Source organism: Choristoneura fumiferana, chromosome 20 (assembly GCF_025370935.1).
Source record: "Choristoneura fumiferana chromosome 20, NRCan_CFum_1, whole genome shotgun sequence".
Classification (NCBI taxonomy): domain Eukaryota; kingdom Metazoa; phylum Arthropoda; class Insecta; order Lepidoptera; family Tortricidae; genus Choristoneura; species Choristoneura fumiferana.
The window spans coordinates 1903163-1920486 of record NC_133491.1 but is presented as its reverse complement, the minus strand read 5'-3'; the positions used below and the strand labels follow the sequence as shown (position 1 = coordinate 1920486).

Here is a 17324-nt window from a genome sequence, read left to right as displayed (position 1 = left end):
CCCTTTTTTCCGAACAAAACGGGGACTATGCAACACTGTGGCATGCTCGATATTTTTATGGTACGGTTTTAGTTGTATTAAATATGATTTTTAATCTAAACTTTGTTTTCACGCCGTAATACCAGACTTTGAAAGCCATACTTAAAAGTGCGCCATCTAGTGAGACAAACAACGATAGCCCTCATTGACGTACCTATTATCATACGATATTCGCTTCATCGTGTGAACACTGATCTCGCTGATGCCGAAACAGCTTAGACCCTATGGGTATTACGAAGTGCAAAATTAATTAGTAATGACCGCAATACTTAGTCTAAAATATCGTGTTGCAGTCCCGCTGACGCTAATATTATTTAATACGAGAGTGAGAGGGACGGTACGATACGAACTTCGATTTTAGTAGCCGCCGAGAGACCGAATGATCGTTCTGTCACTATCTTCACCTCACGCCGGAAGTTCGTACCTGTACGCACGACGCACAATACCTTTCGCGTCACACAATACCGATATACAATGCAGTACATACCGGTACTGAGGAATCTACAGACCCGGATGTAGTTCATTATACCGGGAAGCTCCTAGCACTTGTCATAAAGGAGTTAGGCCGCTCGCCCACAGCGACTTTTTGAAGCGATACAGTCGCGATGCGGTCGCTAGCTGTGTACCCTCGCCCATAACCACGATTCAGTCGCATGCAAACGCGCTACTCCCTGTGCACCCTCCCTCCGTTCTCTCCACGATGTCGTCCAAAACCGTCGCGCGTTTGCATCGATACAGCAGGGCTACTGCGAAACTCGAAACTCGAAGTTCGTGTCGTGCGGTCCCTCTGACACATTTAATACGAGAGCGAGAGGGACGGTACGATACGAATTTCGAGTTTCGTAGTAGCCCTGCAGTCGCGATGCTGTATGAGTTTACAGTGGCCGTACTCGATAGCGACGTACAGCGCCTCTACAAATAATTTACGCCGTCGCTATCGAGTACGGTCACTGTAAACTCATGGTAGTGGTGCTGTGGTCTGCGGGTAAAGTCGGCCTATGTTACTGAGAAATATTTCTGCGAAATTTCAAGACACTGGCCTTCATTGCATTTGGGCGATCGATGATGAATCACCGGAATGTAAAATAAGTTTAATGTTAAAAATTTCATTTTTAATACAAGCTTTTTTGCCGACTAGGTACTTTTGGTTGACTGAACTCGCATTGTTATTCAAAGTAAATTTCCATACCAAATTTCAAGTCGAGGCCATTAACGGTTGAGGAGTTTCGTCCTGCAGAGACGATCCTGTACCCTTACTTACTAGTGTAAGTTTTCGGTTATAAAATACGTCTCGATCGCATTCACTCTCAATTTAAATCTCAATTTATATGGAAACACGAACAGCGCCTCTAGCGGAACGTTTGCGATGTTCGTGTTTCGTTCGTGGTGGCTGGACCACAAGGATATCACTACCAATTACTTATTATAACCAGATTTACATAAGGAAGTATCTACTTATGCTAAATTTCACGTCAATCAGACCACTGGAAGTGGGTCAAATTCATCTTGCAATGACTTTCTTTGTGCGGGTTGACTTGAGATTTTGTATACATAATGTAAATTGGATGACAATTGACAATGCAAATTGTACCTACCGTCAACAAGAAGTAAAATCAGCAAAGAAGCTTCGTAGGTAATTCATAGAATTCAAATTCAAATCATGTATTCAGTAAATAGGCCGCAATGGGCACTTTTCCACGTCATTTTTTAAACTACTATCGCTTTCGAAAAGACCATCATTGCCAAGAAGAATGCGCCGCAAGAAACTTGACAGAAAGTCTTTTTTTCAAAATAAAATAATAACAAATAAAATACTTAAAAACTGCAGTATACAATTAAAGAAAAAAATACAAGAGCAGCTGCAACCTCTTCAATACGAGTCCATATTGGTGTCAAGGTTTTGAAAAGGAAAATATATATTTCTGCGTAAAGCATGAGATGTAAACACCAAAGTGACACAACGCTGTTTCTTGACTGTTACAAAACTATGTTAGTCTGAGGTCCGGGTCCCGTTATCGGTATGGACCTACCAATTGCATCATTTTATGAACAGAGTCATAATTATTATTAGTAAGTAGTATACATGGACCACCCAGCTCTGCTCGGCTCTACTCGGTTAACCCGATCTTGCGAGATTTTTTCAGAATAAGATCAGCTGAATCGATTATTCGCCCCTAATACCTCCACATAAAGAATTCCATCGAAATCATTAGACTTATTTCCGAAATCCCTGAAATCAATTTACAAGAAGCAAGAATTAGTAATGACTCTAGATGACTAATGAGATGATAATGATCCTTACTAATCCACCCACTAGTACTTACTAATATTATAAATGCGAAAGTGTGTTTGTATGTTTGTGTTTGTCCATCCTTCACACCGTAACGGAGCGACGGATCGACGTGATTTTTGGGATAGAGATAGTTTATGGGCCCGAAAGTGACATAGGCTACTTTTTATCCCGGAAAAATGCACAGTTCCCGAGGGAACAGCGCGCGATAACCGAATACTACGCGGGCGGAGCCGCGGGCAAAGCTAAAGCTAAAGCGTAAAGCTAGTATTATATAAATGCGATAGTGCGTCTGTCGGTTACCTCTTCAAGTTTAAACCAATTTAGATGAAAGTATGGAGTGGTATGGATTAGTTTGAAGCCCTGGAAAGGACTAAGGATAGTTTTGAACCCGGAAAATTATAGCGTAAGATTAAGCTTATGGTTTTAAATGCTTCGTGGTGAGGTTATAATACGGTTTTTTTAAAACACCAGGCTCGTTCCATTCACTTAAATCCTTAAAATTTTGTACGAAGGACTTTTAACATTTGTTGATGCAGAAAAAGGACCGGAAATTGTTACGGTTCTACTTACTTCAAAGAAACTGGCTGCGGAACCCGGGTTACGAGTGTCCTAATACATAGCTAGTACTCTTACACTGATTACGGTCATTGAAAAAAGTAAGTCCACGCAAATATATTTTATATATTATGAGTAGGTACCTATCTTACCTACCTTTGTGTACAGCAGTGGCGTAGCGTCAGATATATCCGTGGTAAAGCCGAAGTAAAGATCGCCCACATCCTTCATTAATAATTTGCGTCCTGTTGGCGTATTTTGTCAATATTGGGCAAGTCGTTTTACAGCCACGTACTAAACGCCATACCTACATGATTGTTAATGTGTCAATGCGACTGAGTCAAAGTGATCAGCTAATTTTGATGCTGACTGTACGTGTACCTAAGACATAATATGTATTTTTTATCTATATATTTGATCAGTGTTGACACCTGACTGCTGCTGACTGAAAGAAGGTTATATTTTTTGAGCAGTCGAGGGTATAAAATTATCAGCCAGAAATAGCGTCAAATATTATGTTACATAGATCTTACGGTCATCAGACTAACTCGAAATTTAATACAGATATGATAGTTAAAATTAAAATAAAAGTGCAGTCAACAACAAGTACAGGCAGCAAAAAAAATATTATTAAAAAAAACTGAAAAATCATCATAAATCATCAGGAAGGACGCGGGATAATGACGTCCAAATCGGAATTTCGTTCCGCCAGAATCTACACAAGTGGCATTTTTGCCAATTACCATTATGATGCAAAGTTATACACAGTAATAGGTGCGTGATAATAAATTCAAAGCAATGTAATGAATTGTGAGCGGTTAACATTTATCAAAGCCCCGATAACCATTACCGCACTAACGCCGCAATCGTTTCTTAAAACTCTTGTCATCTGCCATGCCGTAACCAGGGAATGAATGACTTAAACGAAAATCCGTATCGTAATCCCCACTGTCTAAGAAAAGTAAAAGCATTTGGCTGCACAACGCGCCCGCACAGCGCCTCACGAAAGTGAACGCGGCGCACGTATTTAAAAAGTTAAACGTCAAAATCTCCGCCAAAAAACCCTACCATAGAGCCAGTTATTTTTTTTAATCGAGCGTTGAACCTCGTGGAGTGCGGCCGTTTCGTCATTGTTGTTGTAGTATGTTGGAGTGAAAGTGTTGTGACGCAACGCTAAGCTAGAGCTGAGACATGACGGAAATCGGTTTTGGAACGCGGTGTCTTACCGTCATCGGTGAGTTTACGGTTTTTTTATGTTATTTTGAACGATGTAACGTAATGTTGTTGTGTAATTCGGAAACGTGGTTTATTTACTTTAAATTGAGTATTGTGGAAAAAACGAGGATACGAGCACGTATTACAAATACTGAGAAAGGAAATATATGACAAATTGTGTAGAGGCGAGCATGATTTTAAATTTGATAGATATAGATTCTAGATTGACCCTCCATTTTTTCAAAAATTGCCGGTAATTAGACGGCGAAAAAAAGATATGTTATTTAGGAACTATAGTTATGGACATTCAATATTATGCCTTCATTTATGAGTTATAAATCAAAATACTTATAATACCTATTAAGGCAGTCCAAGGCATAATTTTTATATATTCTCTGAAATACATCTAATTCAATTCATCTAATTAATAAAATTCAACTTAATTCGAGGAAAATACAAAATGACTCTACGATAGGTAAATATTCATTGCATTCGAAATCGATAAGTACGTAAGTATATGATTATTTTATCGGTCAAATTAGTCAGGTCCTGATGAGAAATAAGTACTTACTATACAAAAAACTTGTACTGAATAATACTTCAACAGATTTTCTGATTCAAAATGTGTCACGCCTTTTACGTGGCGCACTTTAATGTTCGACCAATATGGAAATATTAAATTTGACAATTACCTCTTGAAACCTTTTATAATATCTAGAATTAATAACAATGGGTTTAAACTGTTTCGCGTTAGTATGCCATAACAACTAATTTCTAGCTTTGGACAAATAATTCTACGAATAGATACACGTCAAATACGGTATATGACTATATTTTTTACAATTCGTCAGCTACCTTTACTTAAAACAGAGTTATAATGGTTTAAAGTTCAAGATTAGACAGAGAAAGAAACACTTGCGTGTGACTCCACATACCTGCGCGCTATCCCTACTGCATAGAGAAAAGCATTTCAGAAGGAAACGGATTCACAAATTTTCAAAAATATGACCTAAATTCAATTTTAAAAAGATTTTTTTTTTCGTTACTGTATCTATTCTATGGAAAATTCGGGAGTTGTCAAGTGGTTGTCAAGCGCCGTAGGTATTCCAATTCACCGAGTAAATCCAAGAGTCATCTATTTTCTTTTGTTTATGGATGCCGATCGATACCGAGTATAGCTTATCGATAGCGAGGTGCGCACGCGTTGATTTATGTCACCGCGCCGGCCAATGAACTAAGTTTTCTTGCGGGAAACTATTACTATTCATGTTTATGCGCGTATTGACAGCTCATATGAATATTATGTAACTTGGAACAATGAGATAATTCATTTAGGTATTTTTATCGTTATTTTCAAAGAGGAAGAGAGAGGTCCGTGGATTAATAAAGCGACCGAATGTACTGTTAAATACGCAAAGGTCCAGATAGGAGAGGGACCCATGGCCGTGGTGCCCTGGGCCAATCTAGGACAAAAGTAAGAGATTTTTCAAAACTCGTTGATTTAATAAAATCAATATATTTCTGCGACAGAAGAGGAGAATTGCTCCCAGCCATCAGGCAGAGAACCCATTTTGGAAATTACGTCACTGGAAGATATCTAACATTTTAAAGTGGTAGAAATCTGTATATTCGTACAAAACTGCTGCCCTAATAACATTTTACATCATTGTCATCACCAAAACGTGGGACGTCCACCGTTGGACATATTATATAGGCCTCCCCATTGACCTCCAGTTGCTTCAGTTGGAAGCGGCCTGCATCCACAATGAGCTTGCGGCTTTAATTCTAAGCTGGCTCCAGTCGAAAATATTTCGGCTTCAACGGCCACCTGCTCTCCACATTACATACTTACCTATATTTAGTACATTTTGACTAGGTGACAATTATCATTTGAGATGAAATCTTATAAGTACCTATGTTTTGACAAACGTAAATCGCCAATCATCATTCAGACTTTTCAGAGATTTGCCACCATTTTGCCACCATTATAATCACTTATCCAAAAAAACTATTGAGTTTAGTTAGGGCACAGAAAACCAGAGTTACTGCACATAATGTGCGGCAACACATGCTGAGTGGAGACCCTTTTTGGTATCCTGCCGTGTCATCAAGTAACAAAGTTTTAGTGCTAGTTCTAGTCTTAGTTTTAGGTGGTACTTATGGAGCCAAAATAAACCTTTCTTTCTTTCCTTCTTTCCTATTTCACCAATGTTACAATTGTCAGAGGCATAATTATGTCTATATGGCCCTATTTCACCAACGTTACAATTGTCAGTGGCATAATTATGTCTATATAGAGGCAATCTATTATTTGTATCTAAATTTTATGATAATTATGTCATAGTGAAACAATAGTTATTTTGTGCAACAAGAGAGCAAAGTTGTTTTTTGTTGCGAGTGTTGATTTTGAATCCCGAGTAAGCGAAGGATTCTATAATTGAATCACGAGCGTTAGCGAGTGATTCTAGGTTAGAATCCTGAGATCAGCAAGGGATTGAAATACACGAGATGCAAAAAAACTTTGGTCTCGTGTGACACATACAATTTTTCACCTGAGCAGCAAGAACATAATTTAAATGTACATAAGAATAAAACCACATATACCTAAGTACCTGTTTACAAAACAAACACATTTTTTAAATAGAATCCGATTATTATCAATATAATAATTACATTTAAAACCATAAAAAGAGTCCAGTAGCTACAATACAAATCGCATACTCATAACATGCAATCTTAACTTCTTGTACTAATGTCACACTTATTTTTTAATACTGCAAAAAGCCTCATCTCGGGGTAATTGAAAAGGTTGAACAATTAAACCTTTAAATATGATTTTTATTAAGATTTCTATTACATAAACATAAATAGATTTGTTAAAAAATCATTCAATTTAACACATAATAATTATACTGTAGAGGCCGTATACGGAATTCTTTTATAAAAAAAAAAACAAGAGAAGCGGCTTTCGTGCAACGAGGTTGCATACTTTATTAAAAGATCGGGAAAATTTACATTTTGAAAATATTTCGATATATTTTTAATACCAAAAATTTAATTTAAGTTTGTAATCGACAAATTTGATCCTATCTCTTGCTTTTTTCGAGTTGAAGTGAAATGACAGATCAAAGTAAAGTTCAAATATTTGGAATTCAGTGAGTAGACCCAATACTGTACTCAGCATTTAAAAAAAATAATTAAAAAGTTACTTTGTCTCACGGAGTGAGCAAAATGCGATTTTGCTCACTGATTTCTCATAGCAAAACCTGTCTGTTTGAGGTGCTGAGGTGAAAAAAATATTTTTCCTAGTCTACATTTATTTGCAGATTTGGGTAAATCTAAATCTTGACATCAGATTAAAGCTGTGTCCGATTTGCGTTATATATTGCGTTTCGTGATCAACATACGCGTATTATCTAAGGGGCTCTGTATGAAAGTAGTACCTTGTCGCACCTGTCAGTGTGGTGAAATAGGGCCTACATTATTTATATACCTACGTATATACTTCACTTACCTTCTCAAGTAATTAATTACCATGTTGTATCCGAGAACTACCAGTTTTGCTAAATTTGATTCATAACCATAATCACAAGGCTTAACATTAATCTTTTATAATTAAACCCGTAACGTTACTATGAGCTGGCTTATAAAATTAGATCGCCCATAAATCAATACAAAGTTAATACAAACCTATTTATTCCCGGCCTTTGCGGTATCTTTCCTTGCAAATTAGTTTAACTGCCGTCCCATATTGGGACCATTTGGGTTGGAGCCAAAATGTTACTTTATTTATAGATTGTCTATTTATTTGAAGAAATATCTTCTTATAAAGAACTAGAGTTTACCCGCGGCTTCGCACGCGTAAACTATTCGATCTGGTAGTTACAATTGAAATTCCGAGATTTTACAAAATTCCCCTGGGAATTCCCAATTAATCGTGGTCTTCATTGAGGTTGTATTAAAACAACTGTCCAAATTTTCAAGACTCTAAACTCAGCGGTAACATTTTCAAGATTTTGTCCCTATCCCGTGGGATATAGCTTAAGATTAAGGTCCTGGGTTCGATTCCCGGCCGGGGCAGATATTTGCATGAATAATACGGATGTTTGTTTTCGGGTCTTGGATGTTTAATATGTATTTATGTATGTACTTATCTATATACTTAAGTATGCCTAGTATCCATAGTACAAGCTTTGCTTAGTTTGGTTGGGGTTTGGGACTAGGTCAATTGGTGTCAAGTGTCTCATGATATTTATTTATTTATTTAAAGTAGGTCGCAAAGTTAGCAATATTCTGTACGATGTCGATCGTACAATAAGTAGTGTGTTTTGTGTATCGCTTACAATTTCTGGTGTACAATAAAGAGTCATTGTATTGTATGCCTACGATTTTGAAAAAGTTGCATCCTTTTCTCCAAAATCCGATCAATGGATCTTGACTTGATGACTAGGAGACCACCCACATGGGAAGTATGTTCTTCAGTATATAAGTAATTTCTCAAATACGTAGGTCCAACTTTCTTTGCAACTTGCAACCTGCACATTTGTGCATTAGGCTGCTAAGCAATTCAACGGTGTGTCCCAATTCGCACTGGACTGGGCCCGCGTGGGAACTATGGCCCAGTGCCCAAGCCTTCTCATTCCAAGAGAAGCCTGCAGTGAGATGTATATAGGCTGAGTAATGATCCTTCTTTTTCACCAGTCTTTTGGCTTCTTGATATGGCCCAGCGTTATACTTTTGTTTAATTTGGCTGAAATAATTTGACCATGGTGAACATACCTAATAAGAAAAGAATTCAACGATCTGATTAAAACTTCCTTTTTAGAAGTCTGTCTATTTTAAGATTATTCGTAATAACTATAAATATTATGGATTTTTGCGTGGAAAATATTTAATCTGTTTCACTGGATCTACTGTCGTAGTTTAAAAAGGTTTTTGACCTACTTATACAGTAAATAATATTTGTCAATATCTTAAAAATTGTCCGTAATTGAATTAGGTGGAGCGCTACAATAGAGATATAAACTATCACATTTTAAAAAGCTTGCTTGTGGGTAGTTAAGTGGTTTGAACTATGGCCTCTCATGCCCTCTACCCTCTGGTTATGGTTTCAAGCTCGAATTCGTACTTCTGAGTTCATCGAAATATAAGTTCTGAAAAATATAAACGTGAAATTAAATTAACCATAAACTTTTTGGCGGAAGAAAACACCGTGAAACGCGCGACACTACAAATATGGAAATAATCTGGTTTTTCTTTTATTATGATTGATTGGTTGATATTCTTTTTTCTTTTTCGCCATACCTAAGTACCTAAACTACATCTCAGGCCGAAGACGCATTTTTGATTTCGGTATCATTGCGACTGCGATTATCTTTAATGTCACAAAACAAAAGTTTTGTTTAAAATTCCGTCTTTAGTGCGTTCGGAAACACTTTCCATTCTTTCCTTGCTCCGCACTCCGCACCCATTGTCTATGGTGCGTGGCGTTTGACAGCGGAAGCGGTAAACATTAGAAAATTATTATTTAACACCTTCTTTAACGTGCTATCGAAATCGTATTTATCGTGAATTAATATTCATTATTATCACCGTGTAACACGTTACTGTTTAAGGGAAGTAAATGATAAAATCAAATTAGACATCAAATTACCATTATATCATCATCATCCCAACCTATGTATAAGGTGACCCGGGGCTATTGTAGCTGGGGGGATATTGTATCTGAGCCATCTGGTGGTGCCCTTTACCTGGGCTACCACGGTTTTGCAACCTCTATGTATTTCGACCATTATTATTTTAAACTATAGTAGTGTTTTGATACCTTTCAATTATTTTAAAGATCAAGCTCACACTTTATCAAATTTCCTCCAAATTGTCTCACCCGCTTTCACCCGCTGGCAGTGGCGCCGCCTGCGCATTTTGTCGCAGTGAAACTAAATCTTAATTAAAAGTGGTTTTCTACGGAACCGTGAGTTCATTGTTGCGTTAGATAACGTCGGAATCGTTGACAATAATGGAAGCGCTCAGACTCTTAGAGGGATATTTCCCATGGCAAACCAATTAGTCGTAGCTAAAGCTGCGAGTTCACTGTGGATGCAGGCCTTCCAACCGAACCAACTGGAGGTCTATGGGGGAGGCCTATGTCCTACACTGGGCCTCCTATGACTGATATGATGATGATGATTACTGGTGGTGCTCACAGTTGTCAGCATCCCTTAAAAATATGTTATATCGTTGGGGGAGAAAGATTCTCGAATGGCGACCACGAACTGGAAGTTGGAACAGGGTTGAGGGAGGTCAAATGACTTTTTATTCCGAAAGATCCATTCAGAGATATATTTTTGATTATTCTGTAAACCCTAGGACACAACTAAGTCAGCTGTTCACTAAGCTAAACTACAGGTAAGGGAACGGGGTTAAACCTACAATAATAGAAACGGGCAAACACATAACTTTACTTGAGTTATCTGCAATTAGCTTTCGCCTTTACTTTCGACACGTGCTTGTCTTGTTGTGGATTACTGACTATAATGGTGGTTCTACGGCAGTAAGAATTCAAATTTAATTACGCCCTGGCTTGGTTATCCTACTTCCTACTAATATTATAAATGCGAAAGTTTGAGTGTGTGTACCTATGTTTGTTACTCCTTCACACTAAAACGGCTGGACGGATGTGAATGAAATTTGATATGAAGATAGCTGCTTTTTATCCAGATATTGCCAAGGGATCATCGGGATAAAATCTAAAAATCTCATCCATTAGATTGGGTATAGTTATGAAATTAGGCACTGTTGTTTATAACGCAACGTCAATAAAGCCAATGTGTTTTTTGCAAATTCCCACGGGAATTTTGTAAAATCCCGTGATTTCTATTAAATTGCTGGAATTAAGTATACGCATGTTTCGGACTAATTAGAAGTCCTTCCTCTAGGAGCACACGCCACTGCGGCTGCTGCAAGACGCGAGGCGTTGCAGCGTAGCGGCAATATGCTTTCGAAGTATTTATGGCGCGAAAACCGTTGCAGTCTACTGTTGCATCCACATATAATGAAAGTTGGTTCGATCCTCGATCGGAGCAGTTATTATGTGAAAATACTATCTTATGTTTGTTCTCGAGTCGTGGGTATTTAATATTGTATTTAAGTAGTATGTTTATCGGTTGCATAGCACCCATATAAAACAAGCTTTACTTATTTTAGTCCGATCGAGTTCTTAAATTTATGAGCAACAAATTTGATCAAAAATATGGGAACATGACTGTATTGTTAACGGCGTAGAACCGTGTTCAGATAGTCAATTATGTTATCAAGTAGGTATCCGTATTTAATTATTTTATTCAAGTAAGTACATAGGTACATACAGACAGCAAAAAGAACATTCAGTAAAAAGTTTGCATAAAAAATGAAATTTTTGCTAAATCGAAATTCAAGAAACTAAATTTTCTTGAATTTCGATAATGGTTTGCTGTAGGTAGATTGTTACTAAGTTTACCGATTAAGTAGTGCTCGATAAAATTCTATTCGCGTCAACGGAATTTGTAGGAACTTTTCAACTACAGTTATTAAATATCCAACTTTTAGACCTTCACGAGCCTAGCGTGAATGAAAACACGAAAAGGACAAAATGAACTTTTTCTGGAAACACGACATTCAATCGCCCTCGCACATGCTCTATAATTATTTAATACGAGAGTGAGATGAGAAGGTAGGTCGATACTAACTTCGATTTTCGTATTTCGTAGTAGCCCCCCAGAACTTTCGAGATGCAAATCAGCGAATGTCTGCAGCGGTCTAAAATTGACCGCTCCTTTAAAATTAGCAACAATTCCGTCCTAAAACACATAAAACCAGTTTTACGACGGTGCAGGGTCATTAAACCTTTGTAAAGAGCATAAACACGCCCGCATAAAATCGGCCAGTTTGTCAATTACAGCACACGCACTTCAGAGGTAGGGCCTTAAGCGGCGACCAGATTGGTTCCAATATCCGGACACCTGAAACATTCGTGATTTTTACCTACTCATTACTGACAGCACAAATCGGAACTTAGGTACTCGTAATCTGTAGGTATTATTCCCTAAACAATTCTCATTAGTCTCGGTTAGATTATCATAAAATATTGGAGATGTATTTTTTTTTAATAAGCCGTGGTGGCCTAGTGGTTTGACCTATCGCCTCTCAAGCAGAGGCCGTGGGTTCAAACCCCGGCTCGCACCTCTGAGTTTTTCGAAATTCGTGTGCGGAATTAGATTTGAAATTTACCACGAGCTTTGCGGTGAAGGAAACATCGTGAGGAAACCTGCACAAACCTGCGAAGCGATTCAATGGTGCGTGTGAAGTTCCCAATCCGCACTGGGCCCGCGTGGGAACTATGGCCCAAGCCTGTGCTCAGCAGTGGGACGTATATAGGTTGGGATGATTTTTTCTTTTATCAATAAAAAAATGGAAGATATAGCCAGTTGAAGTTCCACGTCATGCGATGCAACACTTTTTATGACATCGAATATACAAACTGAGACATGGATGCACAGAAAAACCAGAAAAAGAGACCAGCGCAGGTCCTCAGCAATCCGTGCTAAATTTGGAGTTGAAATAAAAAATACAAAAAGACTCCAAAAAACCAATCATACTTTTTATAACCCCATTAAGTAATGAATTTTGTCGTGCTTCATCTCAAAATCAAAGAAGAAACCGACTTTCGCAAAGCATTTAATTTAATCACGGATGCCGTATCAATGCAATCTACCTGCTTGGACGCTCGCGCTCGCGATCGCGATCATATTTACCCATCTCTTTCTACACTCATTCTATACTGTTTGACAGAAAGAAGTGAGGAAAGTGATTATGCTTTCAAATACGTTGGCAAATTAACCTCTATACTTCGTTATTTTTAGCATTTGAAAAAGGGAAAATAATCTTGACGAGGCTTTTTATTGACAAATGTTTGAAAAAACAGTAACTATATAATTATGTATTAATTATGATACCAAAATCATGTAAATGATCATAATGTCCTTGCTAATGAGGGCTATCGTTTTTTGTCTCACTAGATGGCGCACTGTAGTGTGAGGTTTTTAATTATGGCTTTCAAAGTCTGTTATTACGGGCGTGAAAACAAAGTTTAGATTAAAATCATATTTAATACACCTTAAAACCGTACCATAAAAATATCGAGCATGCCACAGTGTTGCATACCCAACAAACATTTTAGTCGTATTTGTGTAAGTTATGCGACTCATAATGCTATAAACATCGTTTAGAAGTAAATTAGCGTGTAATATGACTATGGGTCTCTTATCATTATACAACTTGTAGTCGTATATAGAAATCGTATAAACTTCTATACGACTGTTTTATATCACCAATACACAACTTTTAGTCGTATAACTAGTGCTGTCGTCTTAATAACGTCTATATGACTTTTACACCGGTATTTATCGTATTAGAGCCGCGAAAAACTACTATTACGTGACGATCGTGTAAGAGTAATATATTGCACTCTTATAAAATTTAGAGTCAATTTGTAGTCGTATATAGACATCGTATAGACTTCTATACGACCGTTTATATGACTGTTACACAACTTTTAGTTGTATAACTAGTGCTGTCGTCGTAATAACGTCTATATGACTTTTACACCGGTATTTATCGTATTAGAGCCGCGAAAACTACTATTACGTGAGGATCGCATAAGAGTAATATATTGCACTCTTATAAAATGTTGAGTCGAATTTTAGTCGTATATTGACATCGTATAGACTTCTATGCGACGTTTTATATGACATTTACACAACTTTTAGCGGTATAACCGGAGATGTTGGCTTAGTAAAGTCTATACGACTTTAACACCAACATTTATTGTGTTATAGTCATAAGAACTACTTTTACGTAACGATCGTGTAAAAGTCATAAATTGCACTCTTATACGATTCTAAGTTAATTTGTAGTCCAATATGAACATCGCATAAACTTCTATACGACTGTTTTACATGACTATTATACAACTTTTAGTGGTATAACCAGTTGTCATCTTGATAACGTCTATACGTCTTTTACACTAACATTTGTCGTATTAGATTCCCGAGGACTACTACTACTACTATTTTACGTGACGACCGTATAAAGTGATAAATTAGGTACACTTTTTTAAGATTATAAGCCGATTTGAACACTTTTATGCTACTATTTATTACGTATATAACTTTAGTGACACAGCTTTTCTTTGTAACGTTGATAATAATATTTGAAATTTATAAAAAGTTCACCTAACCCTAATTTCGTTAAAATGGCTGACAAAAGAAAAGTTCACAGAATGCAAAGTCGTTTAGATATTGTATTACGGTTGTATCTTAAACCCTAAGACGTTTAAAGGTAATTATTAAAACGTTCATTAAAAACATTGAAAAGAATATAGCTTAATTTACAAAATTTATAAGGCGCGTTCATTATATTGAGAAGACTAGGGCATATTACTCGATAGCGTTAATTTCCCAACAGATAAATGTACTTACTTAGTCGTACGTGAGTTTCGAAGATGTCACAAGAAGATAACTAAAATATAAAAATGGCTGTTCTACTTTGCTATGATTAAAGTAATTGTCCGTCGCAGTTTTAAGTTTGAATTTACTACATTTATCTGATAACTTTACAACAGAACCCATATTAAAGTCACGATAAACACTTTTATTCGATAAAATGCGGTAAAACAGCGGTAATAAACACCATAACTCCATGAACATTGGTCATGACACCATGTCTCACGATTTCTATACGACCACTACACGACTGATACAGTGACTTATAGGACTGCTACGTGACTATATTACGACATAGATTCGTATAAAATGGGCCTTTTCTCGGTCATATCGATGTGATAACGACGTGTTTACGACCAGCTTATACAACCAAAAGTCAAAATTGGCACGTTGTGGCCACCTGTAAAATGTTTGTTGGGTAGTCCCCGTTTTGTTCGGAAAAAAGGGAGGACAAAAGTTTCTGAAAGCCAAAACTGTCTCAAAACACAGACATTCACTGCCCGGAACGCATATTTGCCATAATTAATTTCAGATATTGCAAAATATTCACAAAATTATTCTAATTATAAATAAACCCGCGTAGCTCACCCAAAAACTATGAGATTTGACATTTCGGAGACCTCACGCTACACTAGCGCCTCTAGCGGCGAATTCATACGCGATAGCCCTCATTGTTACATAATAATATATGCTGTGACAGTGATTTTCAATAAACAGACATGTCAAGGTCGCTTAGATACCATCTTTCAAATCCTAAAAAAAAAAAGAAGTAGGTATAGTGCCTGTGAACGCCCCTTAATGTTGCAAAATGTGAACAACCCGATACTTGCCTAAGTTATGTCCGACACCGATTTTATCGCTAATAAAAAAAACAAAGGGACTCGAAATAACGAGTTTACCTTTTTAAAATCGTTCGATATAAGATTTATTCACGCTTTCGCGGTCCCAATTTTAGGATTCCGTAGCCAAAGTTGCTAAAACAAAGCCCTAATTGTAATGAGGGGTTCTTGACAGGCGAATCATTGCTAGATAGCGTTAGTATCGAGAAATCCGTTTGACGTCTTGTTGTGATTGGTTCAGTCTTGATAATTACATAAGGTAAACGTTCGAGTGCCCGACACGCTAATGCCCAATAGATGACACCCTCCTGTCGGGAGCGCCAAAGTTCGCATACTCTTCGCTAGTCATACCGTAATTTTGGTCCGAATCATCGTTTGTCATAATTTATTTCCCACTGAAACCTACAGTTCTCTAAAATTTTTAAATTGTCGTCCTATAGAAATCTATAGGTTAGGTTAGGTTTGTTTTATAACAATTCTCAGAGAAAAAAAGAGTTATGCCAAACGTTCGTTCTGACAAACATATATTATTACATTCGGACTTCCAATAAGTATGCGAGCCGATATGGACCCGTTGCTGTCACCTCTACTGCTAATGACAAAAAAATAAAGATGACATCTATTAGGACAGCGATGTGCACTCGTACATTTACCTTAGTCACCAGCACCGATATGTCTGTGTGACACAATAAAACGTCTCATAAAACGTGTAATTATTAAATTTATTGGATAGCGTATACCCCGAAGGTGGTCCCATTTAAATTTGAATTAAAAAAAAAACCAACCCTAAGGGTAGAAAAACAGGGGATGATTGATTGTTCAGTCACTGATTTGTAATGTATGACCAGGCATACCTTTTTACAGAGTAGTCCGATTTTGTTTTTTTTTATGAAATATGGTATACCTTAAAGTTCGTACAATATCAATTTGGAAAAAAAATTACCCCAAGGTTTATGGCGGTTTAATTTTTTTGTTTAAAAGTTTTTATTTTATACTTTGTCCCACCCTTGGGGTAATTTTTTTTTTCAAATTTTTTGCACGTTCCGCTGTGGCAGATATAAGGTACAGTAGATGACTGACTTGTTTAGGTATTTTTACAATCATTTTATTTTCTTTCTATTTTAGTATAAAATTTCCCGCCGTCTTACTGTAGGGTATGTATGTGCTACATATAGTCGAGGAAAGAAAATTAAATCGCTCTTCCTTCGGACTTCAGTCCTCAGGCATAATATCTGCCTGAAAAAAGATTTCTCTATTGTGTGTTCCTCATACTGATATTTTTAGGGTTCCGTAGCTAAATCGCAAAAAACGGAACCCTTGTAGTTTCACCATGTCTGTCTGTCCGTCCACGGCTTTGCTCAGGGACTATCAATGCTAGAAAGCTGTAATTTTGCACGAATATAAAATATATGTTAACTATGCCGACAAAATGGCACAATAAAAAAATGCAAAAAAATGTTTTTGGTACCTCCCATGCACGGTGATTTTTTTCTGATCCAACCTTGTAGTTTTAGTGTGTTTGAAATTTACCACAAGCTTTGCGGTGAAGGAAAACATCGTGAGGAAACCTGCACAACCTGCGAAGCAATTCAAATGGTGCGTGTGAAGTTCCCAATCCGCACTGGGCCCGCGTGGGAACTATGGCCCAAGCCCTCTTGTTCTGAGAGGAGGCCTGTGCCCAGCAGTGGGACGTATATAGGCTGGGATGATGATGATGATGAACCATCTTTTTTAACTGCTGTTATTGGAAATAAAGCTACTGTGCCAACAAAAACATAAAGCCTCACTGTATCTCATAAAAATAACACATTTATCACTCAACTCATACATGGCTCAATACAGTGA

At 37.2% G+C, this 17324-nt stretch overlaps 1 pseudogene; it reads left to right on the top strand.

Annotated features, from left to right (window-relative positions):
* Positions 1-3945: 3945 nt before the first annotated feature.
* The window catches only part of LOC141439366 (clotting factor B-like), a 28351-nt pseudogene continuing 14972 nt past the window's right edge, over positions 3946-17324 (top strand).